General features: G+C 39.4%; 1 protein-coding gene across 16 annotated transcripts in view; it reads right to left on the reverse strand.

The window, feature by feature from the left end:
* Nucleotides 1-18,432, reverse strand: part of KIAA1217 — a 187,368-nt gene that overhangs the window by 142,892 nt on the left and 26,044 nt on the right. Inside the window, exon 1 of one of the 16 annotated variants that reach the window (XM_082287599.1) lies at nucleotides 11,864-11,892. The exons of 14 other annotated variants lie outside the window; for them this stretch is intronic. The gene's annotated coding sequence lies outside the window, so the exon portion shown is untranslated. Of the gene's footprint in view, nucleotides 1-11,863; nucleotides 11,893-18,432 lie in introns of those variants that run through there. One more of the 16 variants, XM_082287609.1, reaches the window with a different exon arrangement.

Below are 18,432 nucleotides of genomic sequence, written 5' to 3' on the forward strand. Positions count from 1 at the left end.
AAATTCACTAAATGTCTTTCTAATGACTGTGTTATACTGCCAGTCACTTACAAGAAGTTTCAACAAGCCACTTCATTGCTCCAAACAAATGTATTAACATTTTTTTTTTTAGTTATTGGAAAGACCACTGAATCAGAATGCAGATTTTATGTTTAGGTGCAACTAGGAAAAAATGGACACAATTGGGATATATCAGTAAGAAACTGCAAGCTATTTGGAAACTGAAGAATTTGAGTCTGTTTGGGCAGAGGGATATATGGGTTATGAAAGAAATTAAAAGCTTCTAGTTCATGTAATGGTTTTCACTTAAATGATGCTTTTTTCCTTCATAAAAAAAAAAAAGGACAGAAAAAACCAAAGGAAACAGAAGTAACGACTGTTATGTCTGGTATTTCATATATTGCATCCAAGAATACATGTACCTCTCACATCCCTTCTGCACAGAAAGTTTCATTTCTTTTATCCCCACATAGTAGAAATCTACCTTCTTCTCTGTATACCCAGACAAGGCAAAAGTTGTCTTCTGCAAAATCTCCATCTTATCCACTTCCCTATATAAAGATGCTCCTCTTTTCAGACTCCTAAACTAACAATCACCACCTAACATGACTGCCTGCAGTTTCAACAAGGTGTTATTACTTGACATTCTCACATACACACCTTCAGAGAACACTCACAATCACAGGGCAAGACAAAGTCAAGTTCTGATACCCATTGACATGTGTAAAAATAATTTATGAATGGACATAAGGATATATACATATATATATATATACATATAAGCATATGTCACACAGTTACAGTGTCTTCCAAAGGCCTATTAAGAGTAATTTCTTAAGGCAGGTATGCAATATGCAGAACACATTGCAACCAATTTTACTTCACTCATTTTTGTTTTATGGGACAGGCTGACATGTTCAGTTACTCCATTTCAGAATGGAACTCAAAGCAGCCACAAGATCCTAACCAGTACCATACACAGAGCTTGCTTTTGCAGTGTGATTGAGTTAGGAACTCTTAAAGCAGGCTCTATGATTATAAACCACCCAACAAAAAAAGTCCACCTAAATGATAAGCTATTCTAAGCAAATGAGTTACCCATATTTTTTCATCAAATATGTTCAAACTATTTTACAATAAGCTTTTTTTTCCCCCTTCTGTCTCTCCCCAACAGGAACAGATTATGATGATTATATCCAAGATTTGTTAGTCAAGTTCTAAGTCGTTGATGATAACACACAAAAGCTTTTCTAAATGATGGCCAAGAAAAACAGCCTTGCCCACAAAATAATGCAAGGCATTACTTCACATGTCTGGGAGAATTTCAGAGTTTCTACTTCTGTAGTTCTTTCAGATCCATTATGGTAGAATATCCAGCTATGCAATATCTGGTCTACTTTTATAAAGCTTTTGTAGCTTTATAAAGTTATTTGCACTTCTTTTTTTGTGAATTTTTAAGTGTCTTTGTTCTTGATGCTCATACAATTACTAAAATCATCTTTCCAATTAGCTTTAGAATCCAAATGTGTTACTTTTCTAGGCTTTGAAGTGGCAAAAGCTTCTTACAAAATTGTCTTTCTTTTCTCTGAAAAACTTTTCGAACAATCCCTTATCAGAGATGAAGTTTCTTACGTTCAGTTAGGTTATTCTTGCTAGTTGTAAAGGCTGCTGGGCATACTGATGTGCTTATACAAGTTCTGTACTACACAAAAGCTTTATACATGGCATCCACAACCGTCTGAGAGCACCTACATTAAAAGGAGAGACAAATGTACATAGACATTTAAATAGGTTTTGCCATGTTGTTAACTACGTTTAAAGCTCACCACATGCAATTCTGGAAAGCTCATATTTTAATTTATACACTGATTATTTCTGCAGTATGCTGACACCACAACACCACAAAGTAGTACTGTAACTCTACACTTTAGGTGTACACAGCAGTGTAACCTGGGCTCTTCTTGGTTTGCTCCACAGTTGCACTGCACAGAAATATAGTTTCATGCTTGAAGCTCAAGAAAGAAGTAGCAAAAGTCTTCAAACAGATGGCTTTGTGCTTGTGCTACTGACTCCAACCACAGCACTACTGCAAAGGTCCTTGTGCATCTGGCTGTTTCCAGTGAACACTGACTGACTGACGCACAAAACATGATTACAAGGTTTTACATGAAAACAAGATTAATGCACAAGTCACAGTGAATAGTGGTTTACTAATTTAATGTTACAATATAAAATTTAAGTATATGGTATATTTTTGGTTACCTGTATTTACATGAGCTTCCCTTTATCGTCAGTGTACTCCCAATACAGCATGAAGGACATCAGGACATGAACAGGGACACATTTGAAACAGCCTTACCTCAGGGATGTAGTGGATGCTACACTTCCAGGCTTACCAGCTTCTACAGAAGTGCTGCGGTTCACCGCCAAAAGAATTCTTACCTTACAGGTAATGTCTATGCTGGTCAAAAAACACCCAAGTCCAACTTTTTTTTTACCCTGTTTGATTAAGTGCAAATAAGGTAACTTTACTGGAGATAACAAATGCAGAACTGACTGCCAGCAGCTGAACCTGACAACAGATGAAGGTGGAATCAGAGAAACCTCAGCAAGACAAGAGACGTGACTGCTTGCAGCTTCCAGGAAGACAACTTGTGGGCCAGGCTCCACCAGGGCATTTCTCTTTCGCAAACAGTAACAATGTTTTATTCTTCTCAGAAACCTGACAAGAGTAAACTTGAATGATTTTTACTTCCAAGGCAAACAAGGAGCATGCCTCTTCTTTAACACACACTAGTATAGAAAGTAAATTCTCTTGATAATAGCCATGTGGTGATAACTCACCTCATTATTACCAGGGTTTTGTCATTTCAAGACTTGTCATTTCCTTAAAATATCAAAGTAGATAAAATATAAAAGGCTCATTTGTTTAGCACAGCAGTGGTTAATGTTCACTACGGAAGGCAAAGTAATCCCTCTATTGCTGTGGTCCACAAACTGCTGTGGTAATTGGCTAAAAGGCTCCTGGCAGTTCTTCCTGTGCAAAGGAAACTATTCCCCTCATATCTGCAGGGCAGAAACAGTTGATGTGAACAGTGCCCATTTCTCTTATGGATTTTTTTTGGTCCTAAAATAAAATAGGTATTAAATAACGAACTTCTCTAGAGGAGTCACCATATAAGCACTAAAGGACTCTCTCAACTGCTGTTTGCAGGCAACAAAGCCTTCTCTGGGGAGCAATTGCACACAGGACCCTTCTGACACACACAGATTGGACAGGTGGGATGGTGTAAGCAAACTGAGCTATGGATGAATCCTACCCACCAAACAGAAATAAAAAACTCCCTTATAGAAAAGAAAATAAATAATAAGGGATTAAACTTTATAACTGGATTCTTCTCTTCACTGGTAACATACTACTGTAATCTAATTTCTGAATACTCCCAGTATATCCTTCTTTTCTACCTTAATTTCAGACACACTAGAATCATAAGCATGGTTTACAAGAAAACAGAACAACTATGAATTTCCTCCTTATTCTTTTAACCTGCTGGTCAGTCAGGTGTCTGCTTGCTACTGCTCTGCACTTGTACTGTGACTTATAAGAATAAACATGTTTATGCTCTAATCTAGCAGAGAAGAAATGCTCATAGATCAGTCCCCAGTGCATGAAACCTGTCTGCAACCTTCTAAGGAACATTTCATTTCTCACGTCTACTGAAAATGAAGGTATTTTTTATTCAGACGGCAGCTCAATGTCTCCCTGTCTCGCCTTAACTTTGCAGAAACTCCCATGTGCTTAACTTCAAGAAACCTGCCTAACATTTGTAGTACTATAATACTGGTACCTTTAAAGATAAACTCACGTACAGGAGCCTGCAAAATGAAATCTTTAGGTAAGGCCAGGAAGAAAATGTAGAATTAATGAAAAAGTCTGTATAAAGGAGTTGCTAAACCCTTCAAAACAATAAAAGGGAGTAGCCAGCACATTAGTAACCAATCTTGTGCCTCTTGCATATACACAAATATTTTTGAAGGCAATGAAAATATGGATACACATGGAATAAAAGGTACAGACAGAGCAAACACCTTACCTTTTCCCAGCTCGTAAGCCCCAGCTGTAAGCTACAGCTAAATCAACACAACACTAGACATTACACATCAATTTAATGACCATAACTGAGAACAAAAGTATTAATGCAGGTTTCCATATTGTTTTATATCTCCAAGGACATAAAATTAATTCCCATTTATGTATGGTAATGTCATATGTAATACTATAAATTAATTTTCTTCAAGAAATAAGTTTATCACTGTACACTATGAAATATTTCTTAACTTATTAACTATTTTCACTTGCTTCCAACTAGTGCAAGTGAAACTTGCATGCCTTTTGCAAAGCACAGAAAAAGCTGCAAATCGATTTTTGTTACTGATTTTCTACCACTAGATGTGTCTTAAATAATCGTAATCAGACACTTTGGCAAAGATCATTGTGTTGCCACCATTCAGTGGAAGGGGTTCAAGTCACATGAAACCAAACTGTTCAGAGGGAAAAAAAAGAGTTCTGCAATGGACACAACTCTGAAACTTGTTCTGCCTTTCATTCATGTCCTTTGTCCCTGACCCCTCCTCATCCACACAGCACGACAGAGTGAGACCCACCTGTGCTCCCTCCACCATCCTGCTGAGGAAGGACAGCCCCCGCTGCAGCAATGTCTGTGCCACAGGCATTCAGCTGCCGGCAGTGCTGCCTCCTCTGCCCAGTGACCTTTAGGATAGCTATTCTCCTTTCAAACTCAAATAAAATCACTGAAGACCATTTTGCAGACAAAAAGATGCATACTCAATCATGTGAGCTTTCTCCTCCTAGGAAAGGAGTCTAAAAGCCAAACACACCAGTGCACCTGCCAAGCCCGTGGGCTGCAGGCAAGGCAGTGAAAACAGAGAAGTGGCTCTGGGGGGCAGATGAAAAAAAGGAGACAGCTGATGCTGCAGAGAAATCCAGCTGAGTACATGTCAGTACTGTCCCAGAAGCTGATCACAACACCAGTGACTGGGCGGGGGGGGGGGGGGAACAGGAAATCCTAAATTACTTACTTTGCTAGTAAATTAAGACCCTTAAAAACCTTACCAAAAAAATCCTGGATCTACTGAAATCAAGACATACCATGACATTAATGTCAATGCAGTTAAAATTTCACCCTCTTCTGTACTAGGATACCAGCATGAGATTTATTATTACAGTCTGGATTACAAGCTTTTATTGGGCGTATTGGCTTTCATTTAATGTGTAAAGTCTGACTTAAATATAGCAAATAAATGGTGACTCTGTATTAAGTTTCCATGAATTTTAGTTCATGATGTAGCATTTTGGCACAGGACCATGGACTTTACTCTGTCTCTAATTAGGTCTGCAGAACACTCATTTACTTAAATGGGATATACTCGTGTGTCTCTGGAGGAACAAGTGGTTCCTTGGGATAAATGGTTATCTCGTGTCTGAATAAATATTTTTGCTATTAGTGAAAGGGCTTCAGCAGTGATTCCTTGGGAAGGGCAAAAATGAAAGATTACATCCTGAACTAATCTAAGGCTGAAGATACATTATTTATGGTTCAGCTGATCTAACAGTTCAGCATAGCTGGAAGGGGGGGCAAAATCCTCAAATTTCCTGACCCCTTCCCCACCTCATATCCCCATCTTCCTCCCTATGCATAAGGTGAAACGATTTGTCTTCTCATTTCCGAACACCATGTTGATTTTGTCCTGTTTCTGTGAGTCCTTAACTAGTGTGTGGGGGAAGAGGAAAAAAAGGATACTGGATTGTTAGATCAATACAGACATAACATGTAACTTTACACTAAATTATCCTTGCTGCTGTAAAAATTAATGGAAATTACCTATTTATACTTAATGGATAAATGGCTGGCCCAAGGCTGAGAAAGAGAAACCCACCAGTAAAACTATGTTTCATTAGTGATTTCCCCCATTGGCATTATCTGCACAATGTATGGGCTGAAGCATTTCCAACAGCAAATACAAATGCTGAGGGAAAACACTGTATCTAAGCTTTTATGCCAAATCCAGCCTATAATTAATTTTGCATAGTTTTGACAGCTTAATTCTGCAAATTCCCCAGATCACATTTCAGATCAGGACTAATGAAAACAATGTGCAGTACTCCTGGAGGTGTGTGAACTCCTGCCCTGCTGTGTGTTCACACCAGCACTCGGGGGGTGTCACCAGCTGGTAGGGCAACATGGTCCTGTGAAAGTCACGTCACAGGCAGACTGGGTTTTGAGGCAGGAGGCTGAGAAGGCAGCCTCTAGAACACTGATGGTTTTCCCATCATCCAGCCCTATCCTCCCAATCAACCATTCACGTATTTACTAAGGAGGATGGCACCAGGACAGCTCACCTGGAAAGGCCATGAGAGCACACAGGCAGAACTACTTTTGCTGGATTATCATGTTTCTGTTCCTGACTCACAGATATTCATTACAGGTTAAGGATCTTCCCTGAACTGTCACTTTGAGCACAAGAAGACAAAATATCTACCTTTCTCTTCTTCCCATGTCATGGGTTGCAATTACTACAGGGGTACATATCCTTCAGGACACATTTTCCCCGGCCTTCAAGTCTACCACTGCCATGAAATTCTCCACTGATTGTTTGCAGCTGTTTGTGAAAGATCTGGGCCACACCACTGTTCAGTCTGAATTTGAATATTGTCATTCTGTTTCAATAGATGGATAAAATTATGACCATAGTCCAAATCCAACACTGGGCTTCCCATGAAATGAATGAGCTCTGGACCAGTGTTACATTAAATTTCAGTGTGAGAAGTATTTTCTGTTTCAAACAGCTTCAGCATTTGATCACAGGCTGATTAGACATTAACATTAAAAAAACCCCATAAAATTGACATTTTCAAAAATAACGTTGTAATTGTGCCAATTTCCATTCTAAATTAATACAATTATTTAAACAAGCAAACTGTAGCACAAAACTGTTAGCTGCTACTGCCAACCAGCAGGTGTTATCTGACCTATTAATCAATTAACTATATGAAGGTAAAATAGTCTCAAGTTTCAATTACACATAAAGAAAGCTTAATTTTTGAAAGTCAATTTATATGCAAGACAAAGTGCACTGCAGACATGAAAAAGTATAATATTTTAGATAATTGGTTTTAGGAAAAAATACAAATTACAAAAATATCTCCAAAAGAAAGTGTCTTTAATTGCATATAAAGTAGTTTATGATTATTTCCTGTAATTAAAGTCATAATTTACTGGGACTAAGCCTTTTTGCAGATGAGTAAGGTATTTTTGATTCAGACAATCCTCACTAAACCAGAAAAGCAGAATAGTTGCTGTTTTTAAAAGCATTATGATAGATTTGACTTTTCATGTGTTATTTAAATCCAACCCAAATGTAATTACAAGCCTTTTTGTAAGATCTGAAAGGGCCATGACAGGGCTGACCAGATGGCCTCTTCCTTGCCAAAGCACTGGGCCTGGTCAGAAAACCCAGGTTTACTCTGGGTCTCACTCCCACACAGTGTGGTCCCTGCAATGAGACAGATACAGGATAAGAAGATGGAAAGGACTCTCTGTGCCCCTTGAGGTGATGGTGCTATGGAGCCACCTCTGTGACACTGCAGTGCTGCCCTGGGTTGTGGAGCAGCCCCAGGTCCTGCCTTTACTGCTGCTCTGCTCCCTCAGGAACTCCACGAACGGCCTGGTCTTTGACTCTGCAGTTTTTAAGAGTAGATTACAGGCCACTTGGGATTCAGATTCTTGGGAGTCAGCTTCAAAATCTGATTGAAGAGGACACTGGCAAGATCTGAATGAAATGGCCCCAGGGCACAAAGGTGAGGTGTATTTTTAACTAGTGTGGAGTAATGTAAGTCACAGTGGGCAAGCTTCTGAGTGGCCATCAGATGCTAATATGTTTGAGGACTTCCTGGCTTGAATGCAGAATCCCCTCTTTCATTCTGCTTCCAAGATCATTGGTAAGTGATGGCATGTTTTTGTTCTCTTAATAAAGATTTATTTGTTAGACTTAAGCAAAGGTGTTAAAATTTATATTGCACTTTAATTTCTGAAGAACACCATGAATAAGAACCTTCTACTTCTCTCTATCTAACACTGTCAATGTTCTGGTATTCCTTTCCACATGGTCTCTGATGATTAAAACAAATTTGAGACAATCCTGTGATCTTTTAGTGAGCAAGAACTCCAAAAGAGGAGGAAGCAACCTTGTTTTCTCTGCCTAGCATCCTTCCAAACTTCCCGTCGGTATCTCAGGGACACAGTGCACTTAACTGCTACACAGATCAACTATCTCAAACATGGCTCCAGAAGAAGAGTAGAACTTAAAATCTAAACACCAGAGGCAGGAGAGCATATCTTGAATATTCTGTCTATCTGTGTGTGTGAGAGAGATCAAGTTCCAAATCCTTCCAGGCACCTTTGTGGCAAGTGAAAGCACCTTCCCTCAGGTCTGCATTAGCACTGGAGCATTTCTATGAAAGTGACAAGATGCTTGATTCTCACTCAACAATGCTATTTTTCTTTACAAACACTTAGAAGAGACACCAAATTTTTTCTTTAAAAGAGAAATATCAAAGAATATATGTGCCAGATTGAGATATGCAGACACAGGAGAACAGGACCAGCAAGTTCAGAAATGTCATGTACAGGCACTTCCACCAGATTAAATTTCTTGAAAAAAGGGAAATGCAGAGCTCCCTGTCACAGGGCTGAGTGACAGAGCTTGCCTGCCCTCTGTATTAAATTGTCTCCATTTGTGCTTCTGCTCCACATATTGTCACTTCAGTGTCTGCATCCTTTCTCAGACAAAGGCATGCTCTGGCAAGGTTCTCAACAGCTGCAGAGAAGAGGGAATGAGGGTGTTCCCAGCCGGAGCAGGAGGCACTGACCTGCCACTCTAGCATGCAGGTTTGCAAATCAGATGTGACATGAGTAAATGCAGGGCACAGTTTCATAACCACAGCTCAGCACTCCACCAAAGGCAGCCAGTGAGACAATATAGATGCATAACTCAGTTTCTGACTTGCCTTTTATACCCACTCTGCAGTTATTGGCTTTCTGTTTCCAACAGCAGCAGGTAAGAGAGGTTTACTTGCTTCACCCCGGATCACGACAATACACAGAATTATGTCCAAGCCTCTTTTTTTTGATCAAATCATCTGATCCCTTGCAAACTGAAAAGCCAGCAAAGCTTTTGACATGGTACAGTTTCACCCTGCAAATGCTCAGAGGCACAAGGACAGCCAAAATGCCTTTGGGAGCTGCCTGAGGAACTAGCCAATGATCCACACCATGCAGCCAGAAAAAGGATTAAATTTAATTTGTTTTAACCCCAGTTTCTATTTGAAGGCTCATGTTTTCCTGCAAAAGTCTGAGTTTGTATCTGCTGTATACAATGGTTACAACTCATAGGGAATGCGCATTTATGGCGTTTCCTACTACACAAAGGAGGAATTTCCCTTTTTGCAGTGAAGTATTCCAGTCTAAGCTGCATCCTCTACCTATTTTCTCTGTTACAAAGACTTCTTCATGAATAAAGTATGTTAAAAAGTAGGTAAAAAATGTTTATAACCCCCTCTCTATACAATTTAATGTATCATTTACTACATTTCTTTCTTATGCTTTTTTTTCCCCAAGACTTGTTCCCCAGAGACCTGCTCCCCCAACAATATTACATGCCTGAGGGACTGGTTGGAGCTTTACTCCCTTACCGAGCACTAAGAAGTCAAGCAAGGCCACCTGTCCCTGTCCTTTCCTTCTCTCACAGAAACTCCTCAGGATGACTGAGCCACAAACAGCAGAACACCTTTCTTCTCACACAGGAGGAAGAAAGCAGTTTTAAACCTGGATCTCTTTCCACTCCTTCTCTCTGAGCCTACCTTTCTGTCCAAAACACTCCTTACTCCATGCCACTGAATTTGTAAAACTTTATCTAGCTTAGCCCTTCCTTCTGTGCTAAAGCTTTGTAGTTTATGCCATGGAAGAGGTATGTTGATGTGATGGTCAGCCAGCCAGGCCACACAGGTAAAGGCTGCAGCCACTGCTGTCCAAGGAGGAAGCTTCAGGTCCACAAGACCCCGGAAGGTCTTGCAAAAAGTAGAGGAATGTGCTTCCTTCATTCTATTCTTCTAGAAATGGGAAATACCTCTGGCTCTCTGGGGACATGAGTAGTAAGTCTTCCTTCTGTTAATCTAATAAAAGCTAGGCAGAAGGACGCTGCTTGTCCCGGGGGTGAGATTGGAGCTTTAGATGATCAAAGAGTGCTGGAAATAAGATGATGTATGCAGGCATGAACAGTGCACTTAAACGGTGACATTCACAAGAGCTTCAACAAGAGTTCCAAGACCTGCAATTGCAACCAATTCTTTTTAATTTTGTAAACTAATGAGTGCTTTTCTTTCTCCCTCACATCTTACTGCACCTCATCTATAAATCTTGCCAGTCTTCTTTGGTTGACATTCCTTCTGAGGCAATCTCAAGAAAAAAGAAACTCTGGAGTTAGAAAGTATTAATTAAAAGAGCCTCATGGTAGCAAAAAAATGCAGCAAGTCTGTTTTCAAGTTGGAATTAGAAGAAACCAAGTGAGGCTCACACCAAAAATCAACTTTGCATGTACCTTAAACACAGGTGAAAACTGTCCACTTCTGGATATAATAACATTACAAAAAAAAAAAAAAAGCTATATACTGGACTATTGTCAATTCCACATATTTTCATCTTTTTAAAGGTTTGACACAATATTCTTATTCACTATGAGCCAATACCCCTAGTTACTCCCCACTGGTCACAAAACCTCCAGGAAAGGGAACCCCAAAGGCACCTAGCCACAAAACCTCAAGAGCAGCTCAGACACACTCCTCTGCCTTGTTCTCCAGGCTTACAAATATATCTCAGTCAAAGTTATTCATGAGTAAGCAGGCTATGAAACACAAATTTATTCTTTCTGCTCTTCAGCTAAAATAAATTCCAAGGCTTTAAAGTCCTTATGCTACCCTTATCAACCACTGATAGATTTAGTTCTGAGTAAGTCTATAGAAAGAAAGAGATCATAGGTCACAACTAAATTCTTTACCCAGTTAATTTGGGTTTTGATGATGTTTTGTACTTAAAACAATACACAGTGACAAGTGCTAAAAACCAGCAAAGAGACACAAATAGCATGTCCTAGAATGAAGATCTTTACCTCCATAAATAAGTATCTGAATGCACACATACCTTGGATAGCAATCTTACTGAACAGTCAAGAATACTTAGATAAACATATTACAAAATATTTTCTACTGCATATATATGCATTCTTAGGGAAGAAATAGAAGTCAGACCATCAAATCCTATTAGTATTAAAAATATCCTTTTAAGTAATGCTAACTTACTCTGAATTGAATTTATAACAAATTCAGCCCCCTTTATAAATCAGTATCAAGACACCTTCTCTTTCAAGAGAGAAGCTAAGGAAAAGTGGTTTATGACTATTGGGTTACCTATTATTGCTGTGGATTTACAGTTATGTTTTCTTCTGAAAAAAGCAGAAAACAATCCAAATCAACCAACCAACCAACAAGACAAAGTATGGACCAAAGGTACAACATGTGAGCAAAAGGACAAAGAAGATGAAATACAAAGGAAAATTTTCCCTATATGTTCTGTCCAATGACTTCATATATCACACACACAACTTTTCCAAGACAAAGTGCAAATTCTAAGTCAATAGTGTTTCTTTAAAGGCAATTTGTACTATGTTTAGTAAAGCTCAAATTTAATAGTATGGCGAACTGTAACTTATGTTCTTGTGCTGTTCTGACCTGTGTCGGTGATTGAATCTCGGACCCAGACTGCCAGGGAATCTGAACTGTTTATTCAAAGGAATGAGCTGGTTTTATACACTTTTCTAAGGCACAGGATTTCCTTATATGACGTGACCTATGCCATGTTGCCACATCAGCAACACACTTCGTAGGGGTCTGCAGTGTGACACCTCCTCCCCCAGGGCCCGGTGGAGACAAGCTTCTCTGTGCTGCCCTGTGCTCCTTTGCTCTGCCATGTGCCTCTGCAGGCAGGTTTTACAGCTCACAGCTCAATTCTCTCTTATAATTCCCCATAGACCTGCTCTAGCCTTCTGACATTAAAGTTTCACAAGTTCAAGCTCAATTTAGCAGGACAAGGTCAAAGGTCATATGTAAGATGATATAAACTGCATGCCACTAAGTAGGTGACAAGTTTAACTTAGTATGACACAAGGATGGATGTGGATGGAAAATTTTCAACACTACACTCCTGCCTCCCAATCTTCAGGCTTCCATACCTGGAACAAAGCAAGGAGGCTGTATGCAAACAGGCCTTTATTTGTACTGCAGACCAGCTACTGAAAAAGCCTGGAGAACTACATATCCAGGTCAGGGAAGGAGAAGGCCAAAGCACCCTCAGGAAACTGTTCAAACAATAGCATGGTGAAAGGAGAAATTACTGACAAGAAAACAATTTTCTGGGAAGAAGGAAAACTATGTGAAGCAGGATATTGGGGAGCAATTGGAGAAAGGCAGCCTGGTGAAGTTTGGAGAGCTAGAGACTTTCTGGGCTCAGTGCTTATGGCAGGGGACTCAAATGGCAAAGTTGTCACTTTTTTCCCCAAACCTGGTTCTTCTCCTGGTGTTACGCTGTACTTCATCCTTGTCACCCAGGGGTTACTATGGCCTAGAGATTATTTCAGGAATAAGAAGGACTCGACCAAGTGTCCAGCTACTGCAGTAGCCTGTTTACACCACCAGCTTGAAGTAGATGCTCAGGAAATTGGTTAAGAACAGTGATGCAAACAGGGATGCTGCTCCAGAACTCTCTCCTAGTCCCTAGAAATCTGCAGCTCTGTAACTTCCTGTTCTTCCTTCCCTCCATCACATCTCATTCAGTCATCTAACCTCTTACTGTGCTGACTTATCCTTGGAGCCACTCCCTAACTTAGATCATTGCTCTCTTACAAACCTTGTCCCCTGTTCTGTTACACCATTTTGTTGTCGGAGACACCCATGACTACTCAACTTCTGTGAGCGTAAGGAAAAAAAACACTTTTTTTTTTTCACCTCAAAATACCAAAACATTTCAAAAATAAATAATCTACAGTCTTATTCTGGTGTTCACAGAAGCTCAGTCTTTTGGATTATTATAGCCACTGTCCCCTTGTGCCTCAGTAAAGCAAATCACGTGAAGCTATAGTGACATATTTGTGTTAAGTTTGCGTCTCTCACATCCTAGAGATAATATTTTCCTGATTATTCAAAGCTGTGAGAATACTCTCAGATCACCAACATAAGTACTGTTGTAGCTTTAGCATCTTTTAACCATTTAGCAAGCTTCAAGACTGTAGAAAATGTTAAGCTCCCAGAGGCCAAGCCTCTTTCAATTCTGCACTGGACAAAACCATCCCATTTTAAAGACCAACTTACATCAGGTACTCAACCACAAGTAGTTAGCCTCAAATTTTTGACAAGACAGTGGTTACTATGTAACTGCAACTTAAGGAAATTGTATCTTATAGATTTGAACTGTATTTTTATATATAGATTTTTTAAGGAATTCAATCTTACAGACTCCAATCTCCAATACATCCCATCTTTCAAATACTTTGAACAAACAAGACACCAGCTGACAACACCAGCAATTCTAATACCTAAATATCAAGCATCTTCACAGTGTTCTCAAGTACCTACCTCATTGGAGAGCTAAATACAATAACTAAATAGAATAAACATGTTTGCAATAAACATTGTTTTCACACAGACACACACATACACACACACATACACACATACATATATAGGTAGATAATGTATAGACAGTAATTATATATAATAAAAGCTTTCACATGAGGGTGCGCTTTAGGTACACTTTAATGATTTATTTTACTTCAAGGATTTTAAAGGGTCAAAAGTTCTATGAATAAGCACGGTTGTTATCTGATCTATGTAGCTTTTATATGAGTTAACTGCCCAGTTTAAGAATACTTACATGTTCTTATCTGGTTTATATTAGGACAAACAGAAGCACAAACAGCCCCCAATCAACATCAGAAACCACAATGGCTTTAAAGTAATGGTCTTTCATTGCAAGCAACTGTTTACTAATAAACATCTACATGAGAAGCCTTTGAAGGAAAGGCCATAGGAGAAAAAAACAGTACTTCAATTAAAAAAAGAAAAGGAGACATGTAACTAAAAGCACTTCTGAACTCAAAACATAAGTCTTTCTGGCATTCTTCCCAGCTAATATTTGATTCTATGCCCTATGTGATATTTTATATATCCTCCTATCCTTGTATTTGAACTATACCAACTGTATTTTGTTTCTTCCTTCTACTGGTTTCTGCACTACTCCCACAATGGTGTCACTATGTAATGGAAATGCACCATAAAGTGCTTTATGCTTTCTCTTTGTAACCTGGTTGACAAAGCTGTTTTTAAAAAATTATCTAAAAATCCTTAGGTATCTCAATATTATTCATTAAACAGAGCAAGATCTGCAGTAAGAATTCTGAATTTTGAATGGAGTTTTGCATGCTCTGTGTGGCCCCACAACATGTGGTTTTCTCAGCCTTGACCCTAAGCTCTAAAAATTGCAATGCCTTTAATGAGCTAACATCATGACAACATTCACTATTTATTAAGCACTGTGCAAACAAAAAGTTAGATAGCTCCTTCTTCACAGAGCTTGAACTTCAAGGAAAAAAAAGTAAAAGATGGCAATGCACTAACTACAATTTTTTAGAAGACAAAACTATTCAAACACTGATCTTCCCTAACGCAGGACACCTACACTGTGGATTCCCACAGGGTGTGTTTTAAGTGTGAGCTTATCACCTTTAAAAATCAGTGGGCATTTTTAAGACACATGTCATCTGATCCATTTTAGGCAGCTCCTTCAGGGTGAGCACTGAACTGAGATTCCACTCCCTAAGGGGAGCCTCTATTAATTAGCGAGATTGCTTGTGCTAAGCAGCCATGCAGCTGCACCATGTTAGTCCACTAAGATGCCATGGTAGGCACAGATCTCACAGAGGAATGTGTCAGTCAGCAAGAGGGATTTAAAGGCAGAAAATCTCAAGGAACAGACTTATTCATGCAGCTCGTTCAGGGCTTAAAGGGTACATAAAAGAAAGCAAAAGAAGCAAGCAGAGAAACATGCTGCAAAACAAAGGAAAAAGTGTAATGGAGTGAGCAATAGTAAATGAATTCTCACAATTAGTTTGCTGGAAATGATACTTGGCAATAGAACTGAGAACTTCAGAGAAATGCCTTGCACTACACCCTGTCCGCAAAGAGAAAACAAAAGAAATCCACCAGGAAATTGTTCATATTTCACTAAGCCATCCCTATAAAAGCAAAAAAATATGCTCACAAATATTATCTAAATTACCTTAACATACACAGCTTACGCATGTCATCAATGATCTGAACTTACTGTGAGCTACCCTGCTACCTGGGGGAATCATTCTGATCCTGTAAATCCTGAAGTATTGTTTAAATAACTGCAAAATCCCAAACATCTCATCATGTAAAAAAACCAGTGTCATCCTTCCTCGTTTGATTGTCTCTCCTCAGTGTAAGTACACAGCTGTCCAAAAGGATCAAGTTTCATGTTCCTAAGCCATTTCAGTTGTGATGGATCCTATACTGAAGTCTATAAACAGCCTTAGGTACATCATTGGTTATGAACTGGTACATTTCCTAACCAACATCATTAAAATACAAGGCAGTTCACTGAACTTGGAAAACAGTAAGAAATTATTCTCCAGAGTGCAACATCTGGTATAAAGGAGGAGAAAAACACTGTTTTCAAGTGCAAGACATTTAAGAACTGGAGGCTAAACCAAAACCCATTAATCTATCTCCACCCCCATGTTCAAAATGAAAAACAGAAAAAATACCCTTTGGTGCTTCACATTAGGCAGACACAAGTCGGAGATGTCTTCCATCTGTTTTGTTTGCTGTTTTTTTAATAAAAAAGCAAAATCACCCTGTTCTTTTTCTTTTTTCTCTGCTTTCAGTAGAAATCCTGAAGGATATTTTTAGACTTGTAATTTCAAGGTTTTTACACTGTTCTCATCCCATGTTATTTGGTTGCCTATCAGATTTAACTACTCTGCCTTAGTGAACTAGTATCTGAGCTTTTCAGATATTATTACAATTATCCTGACTAATTTTACACATATCACAAATCTAGCTGAATGTAGGGAGCCAGGTGAGGGGGTGCTCCTGTAATAAACTCTTGACCTCTCTGGTACATTTGGGAATAGACCATGGCCTTTCCAAGCCCCTCCTGTCCCCAGAAGCTGCCAGCAGCCACAGACCACCAGACAGTGACAGCACCAGTGTCCCCATGACCCCTTTGCCTCATCCTACAGTACTGGCACAAGGAATTGGGTAGAGTTGGACATATTGGCTTTAAACCACCTGGCAATTTCCTTTCACTGGAGAAATTCCTGCTGTCTCGTCAGAGCTTATGGCCCATCTGCACCGTCAGAGGAATGAGTCGAAATCCCATCTGCAATGCTTTGGAATGCTGGGAAGGCTCCTTGGCCACTGCCCCTTAACTCTCACTGCACAAACACTGCTGCACACACTTTCAGTTGCCTACTGATCTTGGATGAAGAGCTAAGACTAAAGCTTGTCTTTCCTGGGGCCAAGAAGTGTTTGAAGCTAGCAGGTGGACATCCTTTTTCCTACCTAAATGCATCCCTGTTCTACTCACAGCTCTGAATAGCCCCCTTTGGCTCAGTTCTATCTGGATAAGATTTTGTTCTATTTCTCCTTTTATTTTTCAGAGAAAGCCTTCATGCCCTGGCTCATCAGCTGAATGAATTCTAGTTAACATCACAAAACTTAAAATAGTATCTGTAATGCTACTCTCCCTACGTATTAAAACTGAATAGAAAGCTGGTCACCACTTTAAGGGATATAAAATGCTTTTTAAATCCTTGTGTGCCAGTGTCAAATTCTCTGTGATTCATACAACTTAAAGCCTTAAATTTTGGATAAGGCAAAAAGTGGACTTTTTTGGATTTGTTTTCTTAAAACAATATCTGCCTTCATCATAAACCAGTATCACGTATCATAATACCAATCTCTCTCAAATTCTCTACCAGTTGTAGGTGTGGTAGAACATGTCTTTTTTTTTTTTTCTTTTTCTTTTTTTTTTTAAGATATTGAGTGAAATTTTGATGTTCATTTAAATTAGGAGTTATGAGTTTCCTCAACTTTCAGCAAAGAAAAGAATTAAAAGTAAACACATTCTAAGACTTGTTTCCCACAGCTGAAATTTCCTTATGCACAGTTGAGTAAATCATGTCTCTCCATCCAGGTACAAACATGATTGCAAAGTTAACTTAAATAGTAAAACTCTAACTGCTCCTCAGCATCTTGCCAACTTTCAATGCAAGTGGTGGGGAAGTTGTATCAATCTTACTAGAAAGACGAAAATATTTTCAAGGTCTCAAGTAAAATGTGCTATTGTTTCACTCTTGCGACACAACAGCACAGAGACATTTCTTCAAGTAATATTTCCAGTATTTAAAATAATTACATGGACTTTTAAAGTGGTATGAACTCTTATGTCCTCATCTTAGCATCTTATTATCCAAACAGCTTTGTGCTGAGCAAAATGCTTCACTGGCAGCAATCACCAATCTGCTCCTTAGCGTAAACAGAGGCCAACTCCCCCCTCTCCAAGCCTGAATACAAGAGACTTCCACAAATATGCTGTGGGAGAAAGCTTTCCCATGGGAAAGGTCATGTGGTGATTCCACTGACCCTGGCCACTGGCATGAGATGGCTGAGGGACGCTGAAGGTCACTGCTGCCCGGACACACTTGGCTGATGGCACATGTCCACAGGCTGTCCCTGACATTTCCCCAGACTCATTCGTGCTTTCGCAGCCATCCCTCCCCTCTACAGGCTCCCCAGCCTCACCACAGTAAGAGGAGGAAGGAATCTTTTGGTATTCTATAAAGGAAATAGCTTAAAAGTACCATTTATATACAAATATGAGATTCTGTTAATTTAAATATACAGCATGCACACATTTCGAACACATATTTGGTAGCTGGCCTCACTTCAGTGCTCTCTGGCAGGAGGGAGCCATGCAAGCCAAGCACAAGTCCTGGAAGGAAAGGGTACACCACAGACAATGTTGATCCCTTCAGACTCTGAAGAAATGGTCAGAAGCCTCCAGAGGTGACAAAACCGAGGCTTCACCAAATTTTGGAACAAAGCTTAGGGTGGATATTTGTAGAGAGGATGATTAGTGAACATTGTGCTGGGTTTATAGCAGCAGTACAGTCAAGGGGATGGAGGAAAAACACTTTCACACTCCAGTGTGCTTTTCA

This window comes from Coloeus monedula (assembly GCF_965178545.1).
Source record: "Coloeus monedula genome assembly, chromosome: 1".
In the NCBI taxonomy this organism is placed as follows: domain Eukaryota; kingdom Metazoa; phylum Chordata; class Aves; order Passeriformes; family Corvidae; genus Coloeus; species Coloeus monedula.